This window comes from Mastomys coucha, unplaced genomic scaffold (genome assembly GCF_008632895.1).
Source record: "Mastomys coucha isolate ucsf_1 unplaced genomic scaffold, UCSF_Mcou_1 pScaffold14, whole genome shotgun sequence".
Lineage (NCBI taxonomy): Eukaryota > Metazoa > Chordata > Mammalia > Rodentia > Muridae > Mastomys > Mastomys coucha.
In genome coordinates, this window is record NW_022196896.1 from 98,266,913 (window position 1) to 98,278,295 (window position 11,383).

General features: G+C 43.9%; 1 non-coding gene across 1 annotated transcript; it reads left to right on the forward strand.

Annotated features, from left to right (window-relative positions):
- Positions 1-6,979: 6,979 nt before the first annotated feature.
- On the forward strand, positions 6,980-7,170 carry LOC116089691. The gene has a single exon (XR_004118444.1). It is a non-coding gene; the product is annotated as a U2 spliceosomal RNA (small nuclear RNA).
- The last annotated feature ends 4,213 nt before the right edge of the window (positions 7,171-11,383 follow it).

Here is an 11,383-nt window from a genome sequence, read left to right on the forward strand (position 1 = left end):
CTCTCCCTAGTGTCCCAACCCCTCTCCTCCCCAGATCCACCCTCTTCCACTTCCACTCAAAAACGAGCAGGCCTCCCCAAGGGCACCTATTGATGGTGTTCTTTGCTTTACAGAAGCTTTTCAGTTTCATGAGGCCCCATTTATTAATTGTTGATCTTAGTGTCTGTTCTATTGGTGTTTTGTTCAAAAAGTTGTTGCTTGTGCCAATAGGTTCAAGACTTTTTCCCACTTTCTCTTCTATCGGGTTCAGTATATCTGGTTTAATGTTGAGGTCTTTAATCCACTTGGACTGAGTTTTATGCAGGGTCATAGATACATATCTATTTGCATTCTTCTACTAAAGGCATCCAGTTAGATCAGCACCATTTATTTGTTGAAGATGGTTTCTTTTTTCATTGTATATTTCTGACTTCTTTTATAAAAAAAAAAAAAAAAAAAACAGGTGTCCTTAAGTGTGGGGATTTACACCTGGGTCTTTGATTTAATCCCATTGCTCAACATGTCTGTTTTTATGCCCATACCATGTGGTTCTTATGCTTCAACTCACAATACAGCTTGAGATCAGGGATGCTGATACCTCCAGAAGTTCTTTAATTGTTCAGGATTGTTTTAGCTAGCCTGGGGTTTTGTTTTGTTTTGTTTTTCAATATGGAGTTGACTATTGTTCTTTCAAGGTCTGTAAAGAATTGTGTTCAATTTTTTTAAAGATTTATTTATTTACTGTGTATATAGTGTTCTGACTACATGTTTTCCTGCACATCAGAAAAGGGCATCGGATCCCATTACAGATAGTTGTGAGCCTCCATGTGGTTACTGGGAATTGAACTCAGGACCTTTGGAAGAGCCAGTGCTCTTAATTTCTGAGCCATCTCTTCAGCTCTGTGTTGGAATTTTGATGGGGATTGCACTGAACCTGTAGGTTGCATTTGGTAAAATGGTCATTTTTAGTGTTAATTCTACTGATCCCTGAGCATGGGAGATCTTTCTGCCTTCTGGTATCTTCTTCAGTTTCCTTCTTCAAAGATGTAAAGTTTTTATCATACAGGTCTCTTTACTGTTTGTTTGTTTGTTTGTTTGTTTTTAACTCGGTTAGCGTTACCCTAATATTGTGTATAGGAGGACTACTGATTTTTTTTTTTTTAGTTAATCTAGTATCCAGAACTTCACTGAAGGGTTTTTTTTTTTTCTTTTTTCTTTTTCTTTTTTTCTTTTTTTGGTTTTTCGAGACAGGGTTTCTCTGTGTAGCTAGCCCTGGCTGTCCTGGAACTCACTCTGTAGACCAGGCTGGCCTCAAACACAGAAATCTGTCTGTCTCAGCCTCCCAAGTGCTGGGATTAAAGGTGTGCACCACCACTGCCCAGCTCTGAAGGTGTTTCTCAGCTGTAGGAGTTCACTAGTAGAATTTTGGGGCTTATGTATGCTATCATATCATCTGTAAATAGCAATACTTGGAGTCCTTTCTTTCCAATTTGTATCCCTTTCTCTTTAGCTGTCTTATTGCTCTGTTTAGAACTTCAAGTCCTATATTGAATAGATATGGAAAAGACAGCCTTGTCCTGATTTTAGTCGAGTAGCTTGAGTTTCTTTCTATTTAATTTGATGTTGGCTACTGGCTTGCTGTATATTGCCTTTATTGTGTTTATGTATGTGCCTGAATCCTTGATCTCTCCAAGACTTTTCTCATGAAGGGGTGTTGCATTTTGTCAAAGGCTTTTTCAGCATCTAATGAGATGATCATGTGTAAACAGACATATATGCAAATAACACACTCATATATATAAAATAAAATTTAAAAATCTTTTAAAAGAGGAGGTGCACACGCCCCCCCCCCCCCAGTGCCTGGAGGCACCTCTCCTTTTTGAGTCTGCAGCATGTCCTTTCTTGCTTCAGCCCCATCTTTTCTGTTTATGTCTTTAGTCATAGTTAACTATAAATTCATAGTTAACTCTACTGCTGTGTCCAACAACATTCCTATTTTATTGTGCCCTCAAAATGAACTGCGCTGTTACAAGCCCCCTGCCATAACAAACACTTTCCCAATACAAAAGACAATCAACGATTGTGTGAGAGTTGACATCCAAGCTCTCCCTTCCCAGCTCTGCAAGGCCAGCCCTCCCACAATACCAGGATTCTATGCTCCTCAAGGGCCCCTCAGAGCTAACCAAAAATAAGCATAAACCTGTGTCAGGGTTAGGGATTTATTGCTGTAAAGAGACACCATGACCAAGGCAACTCTTATAAAAAACAACATTTAATTGGGGCTTGCTTACAATTTTAGGGCTTACAATTTTAGTCATGGCAGAAAACATGGCAGCATCCAGGCAGGCATGGTGCTGGAGGAGCTGAGAGTTCTACATGTTGATCCAGAGGCAGCCAGGAGAAGATTCTCTTCCACAGGCAGGTAGGAAGAAGCTCTCTTCTGCTCTGGGCAGACGTTAAGCACGGGACCTGAAAGCCCACCTCCACGGTGACACACTCCCTCTAACAAGACCAAACCTTCTCCGATAATGCCACACCTCCTAGTAACATCACTTCCTATGGGCCAAGCATATTCAAAACGTCACAACCTATACCTTTTCCTAATTCAACTAAACTCAGTGAAAATTAAGCAGGTTAAGGTGACACAAGTTATAAATTGTAGGAAACTTGCACCAAAACAAAACCTCTTAACAGGAAAAAACAAAACCTCTTAACAGGAAAAAAAAAAAAGTGCAGCCTGGCTGTCATCCTACATTCTGGAAAGGGTCTGAGGCTCAAGGTCATCCTCAGTAGCCCAGAGGTTCTAGGGCAGCCTGGGCTACTGAGCTCCTCTCATAAAACAAAGTCACAAAACACCTCAGTAGAAAACAGGGATTCGGGCCGGAGAGATGGCTCAGTGGTTAAGAGCACAGGCTGCTTACACTTCCAGAGGTCCTGAGTTCAATTTCCATCAACCACAAGGTGGCTCACAATCATCTGTAATGGGATCTGATGCCCTCTTCTGGTGTGTTGGAAGACAATAAATGAAATAAATAAATCTTAAAGAAAGAAAACAGGGATTCATTGTTCATTTGTCTTGATGGAACTCTAAGCCCAGACCCTACAATCTGAATGCTTGTAGATAAACACATTTATGTCTATAGAATTCTGTTGTGGTGGTCATGGTGATGGTGATAGTGATTGATTATTGATAATGGTGTTTAAGGCAGAATCTGATTGATGATTGATTGATTATTGATGATGATGTTTTAAAGGCAGAATCTCATGTAGCTTAGGCTGGGCCCAAATACAATCCCCCAGCCTGAATCTTCCAACTACTGTGTTTACAGGTGTGTGCCCTCACACTATACTTGCAGTATACAGTATACGATATACTTTTATCGGTTGGTTGGTTGGTTGTTTTTTCTGAGACAGACTGTTCTGGAACTCTGGATCAGGCTGACCATCATAGAGATCTGCCTGCCCCTGCCTCATGTGATGCAATTAAAAGGCTTGTACCTCCACAGCCCATTGAATAAAATATTTTAAAAGTAAGTAAGTGTACCAAAGGATAAAACTGTAAAATTATGTACTAGCAACATTTTCAAAAGAAAAATTTAAAGAGGTGAAATTAAATTTTCTTTTGAGGCAAGGTTTCATGTAGTCCCAGACTCACCTCCACCTCACCAAAATACTCTCGAACCCCTTACCCTCTTGTCTCCATCTCCCAAGTTCTGGGACTACAGGGATGCACATCATGCCCAGTTTAGTGCTGCTGGAAGGGTCTAACCTGGGACTTCATACATGATAAGCAAGCAGTCTACCAGCCTGAGCTACATCCCAGCTTTGTGTTCTTGGTGTACTGTGTGAGCAAATGTTTGTAGAGACCTAAAGATAGTCCTGCGTATTGTTCCTAGGCACAGGCCATGCCTTTGTATTAATGTTCTGAAACAGTCTGTGGCCTGCTAGCCTGAGGAGGCTAGGCTGGCTGGCTAGTAAGGTCATCTGTCTCCACTCCTCCCACACTGAGATTCCAAGCACAAGCTGCCATAATTAGCTATGATCTTTTTTTTTCTGTTTTTTCTTTTTTCTTTTTTTTTACTTTTCACATGTATTTATTATGTGTAAGAAAGCTTATCCTGCATGCATGTACGTGCACCATGTGCATAGCTAATGCACGCATGTCAGAAGGGGGCATCGGATCGCCTGAAATTGGAGTTACAGGTGATTGTGAGCTATCCTGTGGGTGCTGGGAATTGAACCCAGCCAGGCTTTCTGCAAGATCAACATGTGCTCTAACCACTGAGCCCTCTGTCCTTTTTACCATCCGTTCTGGGGATTGAACTTAGGTCCTTGTGCTTGCCAGGCAAGTCCTTTACTCACAGAGCCATGTTCCCAGGCCCTCTGGGCTTTTTGTTGTTTTCTTGAGACAAGGTTTTCTTAAATGAGCCAGACAATCCCCGAACTTGTGGTCTTGCACCAACTAACTATCCAGTTATTGCCATTACAGGTATAGACTGTCATCATACCTGGCTTTAGTATTTTGGTGAATCAAACACCACTTTATTATTAAACAGATTTAAATTACAATGATCTTAACATCTTGTTACCATGCTCAAAAATCCCACATCTATTTTATCCTTATTAAGATACGTTTTTATCAAATGAGAGGTTTTATTAGGCAACACCTTAAGTTCTGCCTTTGAGGACTCCTGGTTAACACACACCCACCTCCCAGGCCTGCCGAGTGGAGGAGTAGAGCCTCACCCAGGCTTTGGCCCTGAGAATCTAGGGTTGTTTCTACTTGCTCTCCTAGGGCCTACAGCTATCTGGCTTCCGGTTATGCAGTGGGAATATGAGTTTCAGTCCTATATCTGTGGTTGTTACATCATGTTCCTTGTGCAGCAGGAGGAAGGGGAGAGAAAACACCAGTGGGCTCAGGAAACAGTAAACTCTCTTATTGTTCCTGCCACATGAGCTGATCAATCAGGGCAGCCAGACAGCGACTCAGGAGCCATGTTTCTTTTGGAAGTCCCAAGTAAGGGCTGAAGCAGGGTTTAGAAACATAAAAACTACAAGCACCTGGGCTAAGTTACAGCTATAATTTTTACCAATCAGAATTCAGTGATTCCCCAGTATCCCAATCATTGTTGGCTGACATTGAATGTGTTTTTATCCAACCAATCAAATTCATTTGTTCTTTCTGTTAAGTACAGGCATTGTGTTTGGGGTAACTATTGTTGCTTAGAGAGGTGGCTGGTCAGCTTGGATAAAATGGAGTCTGAAGTCAAAAATGGCAGTATTTAAGACCAGTTCCTTTTATGTGGTCCCAACAGTGATGGGTTCTGCCGTCCTAAGAACTAAGGAAAGGTCATCCAAAAGAGCTTATGTTTGAGCTTCCAGAGGGCTCAGTTCCACGGATGAGTAACTTCATTGCCACACAAAAAGGTATAAATTAAAAAGCCTGTGTTGTTCAGAGCTGGGTGTGGTGCTGCACACAGACCAGCCTGGTCTACAGGCAGAGCTACAGAGAAAAAACCTTGTCGCAAAGAATGAAAGAATTGAAACAAAATACTATGTTATGCTCCTTAAGTGTTTTTTGATGGCCCGGAGGCTGTTTGCTGACATAGCATTTTTATATGAGTCCTGTATAGATAGATATTTGATCCTCATTATCAGGCCTGAGGTCATAAATTCTGTCTTGAGGCTGCAAAGGGGACTGCTTTCAGATTTTACTTTTTTTTTTTTTTTGCTTTTTCCAGACAGGGTTTTTCTGTGTAGCCCTGGCTGTCCAGGAACTCACTCTGTAGACCAGAGCCTCAAACTCAGAAATCCACCTGCCTCTGTCTCCCAAGTGCTGGGATTAAAGGCGTGTGCCACCACTGCCCGGCCAAGATTTTTACTTTTAATTGAGTATACGAACCTGTGTTTTTGGGTATGTTCATCTGTGTGCTGATGCCTGCAGATCCCCAAGTCTCCCGATGTGAGGGCTGAGGATTGAACCCGTTCCTTCCAAGAGCAGTTAAAAGTCTTATCAACTGAGCCATCTCTCCAGCCCCTCTTTTCAGATTAAAAAAAAAAAAATCTTAAGAGCTTCATGGCTGAAGCTCTATTTGAAACCTGAAATTGTATACATTTCTCAAGTGCTGAAATTATGGGCAGTGCTAACTGGCTTTCTGCTTTCTTCTCTCTAAATTTCCAAATTTAGTGTGTGGGGTGGGGTGGGGTAGGGTGGGGGGTGTAGTGCGTGCCAGACAGATCATACGAGGACCAGAGAACAAACAGGTGGTAGGAGTCAGTCTACCAGCTGGGTAGGCCAGGAATGGGACTCAAGTCCTTCAGCTTGCAAGAACCCTTACTGCTGTGCACTCTTGCTTCCCCCTCTCCCGATATTTAAAGGGGCTGTGCAATGACTTTACAGAGGAAACTATAATCTTCCAGAGTTCATGCTAAGTTTGTTGTCAAGTCTGGTATTTGGGAGTTGGCTTGGAATAAACCACTTTCGCATCTTGGACTCCCCCAATCCCAAATGTTGACATAAGTGACATAAACGTCAACTTAAAAGCTCGTCTTCCGGACAACGCGAACTAGACAAGTAGGTCGGCCCTTCAGCCACCATCCCTGTACTCTACTTCTCAGGTACAGCGGGCTGCAAACCCTCCCCTCTCGCTTCTGTTCTCAGAGGACAGGAGGAGAAGCCGGAAGTGTCCGGGAGCTGGCGTGTGCCTCTTGCAGACACAGCGGGGAGGAGGCTCCACTCTCGGCCGCCACGCCCCTCACGAGGGGGCGGGACATGCAAATCAGACTCGGCGTGCGCGCTCGGGAACGCCGGGAAAACCGGGGTCATGGAAATTGTAGCTGAAGCTGTGGGCCCTGGAGAGGGAGTGAGGTGTGAAACACGCAGACGCGGACGGGAGGAGGAAGGAGACACGGGAAGGCAGGGAGTGAGGGCTGCGAGCGGTCGCCACGATGTTAATGTGTCTCGCGGCCACAGAGCATGGCTGCGTGGGAGGAACTGGGTATCGCTTCTCGGCCTTTTGGCTAAGATCAAGTGTAGTATCTGTTCTTATCAGTTTAATATCTGATACGTCCTCTATCCGAGGACAATATATTAAATGGATTTTTGGAATTAGGAGTTGGAATAGGAGCTTGCTCCGTCCACTCCACGCATCGACCTGGTATTGCAGTACCTCCAGGAACGGTGCACCCCTCTGGGGAACAATACTGGTTAAAAGAAAGACTTCTTTTGGGTTCTACGCTTTCAGCTTCATCTTGTCAGTGCACTAGCTTTGAAGTATTCTCTCACACTTTTCTTATTTGTGTACATTGTCTTGGTGGCGGTTTAATCTGCAGACTTCTGGAAAAGCCAGACTTTTTTCTTTAGTGTTAAACTAGTATGCTCCACCTGTAAACTGGAGCTCCGTTGACTCCAAAGGGACAAGATGTAGAATTACCTGACCCTGCAGTTAAAGTACCTAAGGGATCAAGAGTGACTGTGGTCCTCTGCCAGAGTTCTTAAACATCTCTCCACCTCTTGCTTCACTCCGCCCCTTCCTGTGTGCGCCGGGCTAGCGTTTTTTTTTTTTTTAGTTGTGCCTGTGGCAACTAGATTTTTTTCTTGAACGATCATTCTCTGTTGTTTTCAATTTTGTTTTGCTCTGCTTCGTATTCTAGAAAGACAAGGTCTTTAACTGAACCTAGAGCTCGGCTATTTCAGCTAGACTAGCTGACTTGGTCTGCTTGCCAAATCCCTCAGTTGTCTCACAAGTCTCAGAGCTTGCCAAGTCCCTCAGTTGTCTCAGAGTCTCAAAAGAGCAAGTTAGGATAGGAAGCTGGACCCTATAAACTGTTTAATTTATGGAAAAATGGGACTCTACACAGAGCTCCGCGGGATGCACTGAAAAGAGTATAAAGGAGGACAGAAAGGAACAAATATGATCAATGGGCAGATGGCAAGGATGGCAGAGAGGTTATTGTTGGAAATCTCATCTCATGTTTTCAATCAGGAGGGACTCGAGGTGTTTAATATTAGTAAATTGACAACCTCGAGAAAGGAAAGGCAAGTTTGGAGGCTTCAGGTTGAAAGAGGTGGCTGAACCCAGTTAGACCAAGGAATGAGGACCCACTCCCTACCTCCAGGGATTCAACCAAGACGCTAACAGCGTGGGGACAATGCACAGGCATATATGCTCATTCAAGAGATGGTGCTCAAGGGCTTGCATCTACACACAAAGTACCTTGGCTAACATACAACTGTAGAGTTTTGCCCATAAAACAAAAGGCACTCTGCCATCGAGCTAGATTCCCAACTAGCATGCCTAATTAGACCTACCTCTGGACTCTGGTTGGTTTAGACCTGGTCAACAAGTGCAGAAGGAAAACGGAAAGAATCTAAACCTCAAGTTGAAGCTTTGCAGCCACATTTTGGATCCCAAGAGGGAGCTGCCTAGACAAACTGGTGTTCTGCGTTTAATCACATAACAGAGCTCTTAAAGGAGCCCCTTAATGGTAGTAGCTGTTTCATGGTAGAGGATAGAGCCATGTGGTAGCTGTGAACATAAAACAGCCTGGGGGAGAGTGCACATAGATCCTTGAATGGTGGCCAGCAAGACTGAATTATTTGGCCCAGAAACTAGGCTAAGGTAAGGAATAACAAAAAGCAGTGGCAACAAAGTGTTACTCTTTTTTGTTTGTTTGTTTTTGTTTTTTTGAGACAGGGTTTCTCCGTATAGTCCTGACTGTCCTGGAACTCACTCTGAAGACCAGGCTGGCCTGGAACTCAGAAATCCGCCTGCCTCTGCTTCCCAAGTGGTGGGATCAAAGGCGTGCGACACCACTGCCCGGCCCACAGTAATTCTTAATCCACCTACTCCAAGACATCAGTATGGAAAAGGCTGCAGGCCACAGAACAGTCAGGCACAGCTTAGAACTGGTTGGTATAATGGGCACAGCAATAGAGGGATGTGAAACTGAGCCTGCTAACCTGATTCCCACAGACACAGGCTGTACAAAGTCACTATGTAATGGGAGACGCTAGAGAGACACTGTAAGACAGTGTTTCTCAACATGACTCAGTAGCAAAATTATAGCTACGAAGGAGCAGTGAAAATAAACCGGTTGGGAGGTTCTTAGACCATCAGAAATACGTCTTTTTTGATGGTCCTAATCCACAAGTGGAGAACTGCAGATGTCAGAGGAGGAGGTGGGTTTGGCTTCTCAATGCAGAGAGGCAAGAGACTTGACACAGAACCAACAGTACCAAGGTGCAGGTTGCCCTGCACCTCCGTAGGGTAGTGCAGCAGAGCCCTCTGGCGAGACATTGTCCATATTCAGTTGTCCTTAACACACTAAAATGGAATTCCAGAAAGTTCTATGAGAAGTACAACACAGCTACTTCTCGCCTTGCATGGAGTCACAGTGGTGACCACTCTATTAGACCCGAGTGTGTCAGGTAGGGGAATGCTTCATCTCAGCCCTCCTGTACTGCAAGCTATTTTTTTCATACACTTCAAGGTTTTGTATACTTCTCGTCAACCCTCTACCCCCAAATCCCCTGTCATACTTAGGAATTCTTTGTATTGACGTTCTCTTGTCGAAGTTAAAGTTATTCAAGGTGAGGGTCTGCTTTCCCTCTCTGCAGACACCCAGCAGCAGTACCATTAGGGGAGCTAACAAAGTCACATTCCTGGGTAACCCATCCCATGCAATATGATATCCCACCCGGAAACCACTCCTCCACCAAGGAGATGCAAGAATGTCTTGTGATGTGGAACCACAATGGTGCCCCATGCCCCACTTCCCACCAGCAGTACTTTTTGTCTTATACAAAACTACTCTGTCCCATATGTGTTAATCATAAATATGCCACAGTTCAGTGTTCTCATTTTTATTTTGCAATAAGATTACAAAAGCTTTTTTGAGTTCATGATCTCCCTATGTGGCTGAGGATGGCCTTCAACTTTGACCTTCCTACCTCGTAATTCTGGGATTACAGATGCGTGTCACCACACCTTTGTGACCCCTAATGGTCACAGCTTTTCTTTTCTTAAATATATTTATTTTATGTGTATGAGTATACATACATTTATTTATGAATATGAGTAAGCAGTTGCTGAAACATCGGAAGAGGGCATCAGATCCCATTATAGATGGTTGTGAGCCACCATGTGGTTGCTGGGAATGGAGCTCAGGACCTCTGGAAGAGCAGTCAGTGCTCTTAACTGCTGAGCAATCTCTCCAGCCCACAGCCTTTGAGATATCTCTCCTAGAAATAAGAATACACTTTCAAGTTTGTTAATCTCTATTCTTTTAAAGAAAAAGTTCCAGGTTAGGAGGTTGGAGAGACAACTCAGTGGTTAAGTGTATGTCTTAGGGTTTTACTGCTATGAACAGACACCATGACCAAGACAACTCTTTTTTTTAAAAAAAAGATTTATTTATTATTATATCTAAGTATAGTGTAGCTGTCTTTAGACACTCTAGAAGAGGGCGACAGATCTCATTTCAGATGGTCATGAGCTACCATGTGGTTGCTGGGATTTGAATTCAGGACCTTTGGAAGAGCAGTCGGTGCTCTTAACCACTGAGCCATCTCTCCAGCCCTCCAAAAACATTTGTTTATTTTTATGAGAATTGATTGGTATTTTGCCTGCATATATGTCTGTGTAAGGGTGTCAGAGCCCCAAGAACTGCAGTTACTGACAGTTATAACCTGCTATGTAGGTTCTGGGGCTTGAACCCAGGTCCTCTTAAGGAGCAACCTATGCTCTTAACCACTGAGCCATCTCTCCAGCCCCTCCAAGGCAACTCTTATAAGGACAACATTTAATTGGGGCTGGTTTACCAGTTCAGAGGTTCAGTCCATTATCATGAAGGTGAGAACATGGCAGCATCCAGGCAGGCATGGTGCAGGAAAAGCTGAGAGTTCTATGTCTTCATCTGAAGGCTGGTTTCCAGGCAGCTAGGATACCAATCTTAAAGCCCACTCCCACAGTGACACACCCACTCCAACAGGGCTACACCTCCAAATAGTGCCACTCCCAGGGCCGAGCACATACAAACCCTCACTGCACTTACTGCTCTTCTGGAAGAGCCGAGTGAGTTCAGTTCCCAGCACCCAGGTGGGTCACACTGTGTAAAGTTCCTGCTCACGGGGATCTGATGCCTCTGACTGCCTTGGGCACTGCACTCAGTGTGCATACACCTTCCTCCAACATACACAGTTGAAAATAATAAAAAAGAAATCTGGGGCCGGGCGGTGGTGGCGCACGCCTTTAATTCCAGCACTTGGAAGGCAGAGGAAGGCGGATTTCTGAGTTCGAGGCCAGCCTGGTATACAGAGTGAGTTCCAGGACAACCGGGGCTACACAGAGAAACCCTGTCTTGAAAAAAACAAAAAAACAAAAAAACAAAAAAAAAAAAAAGA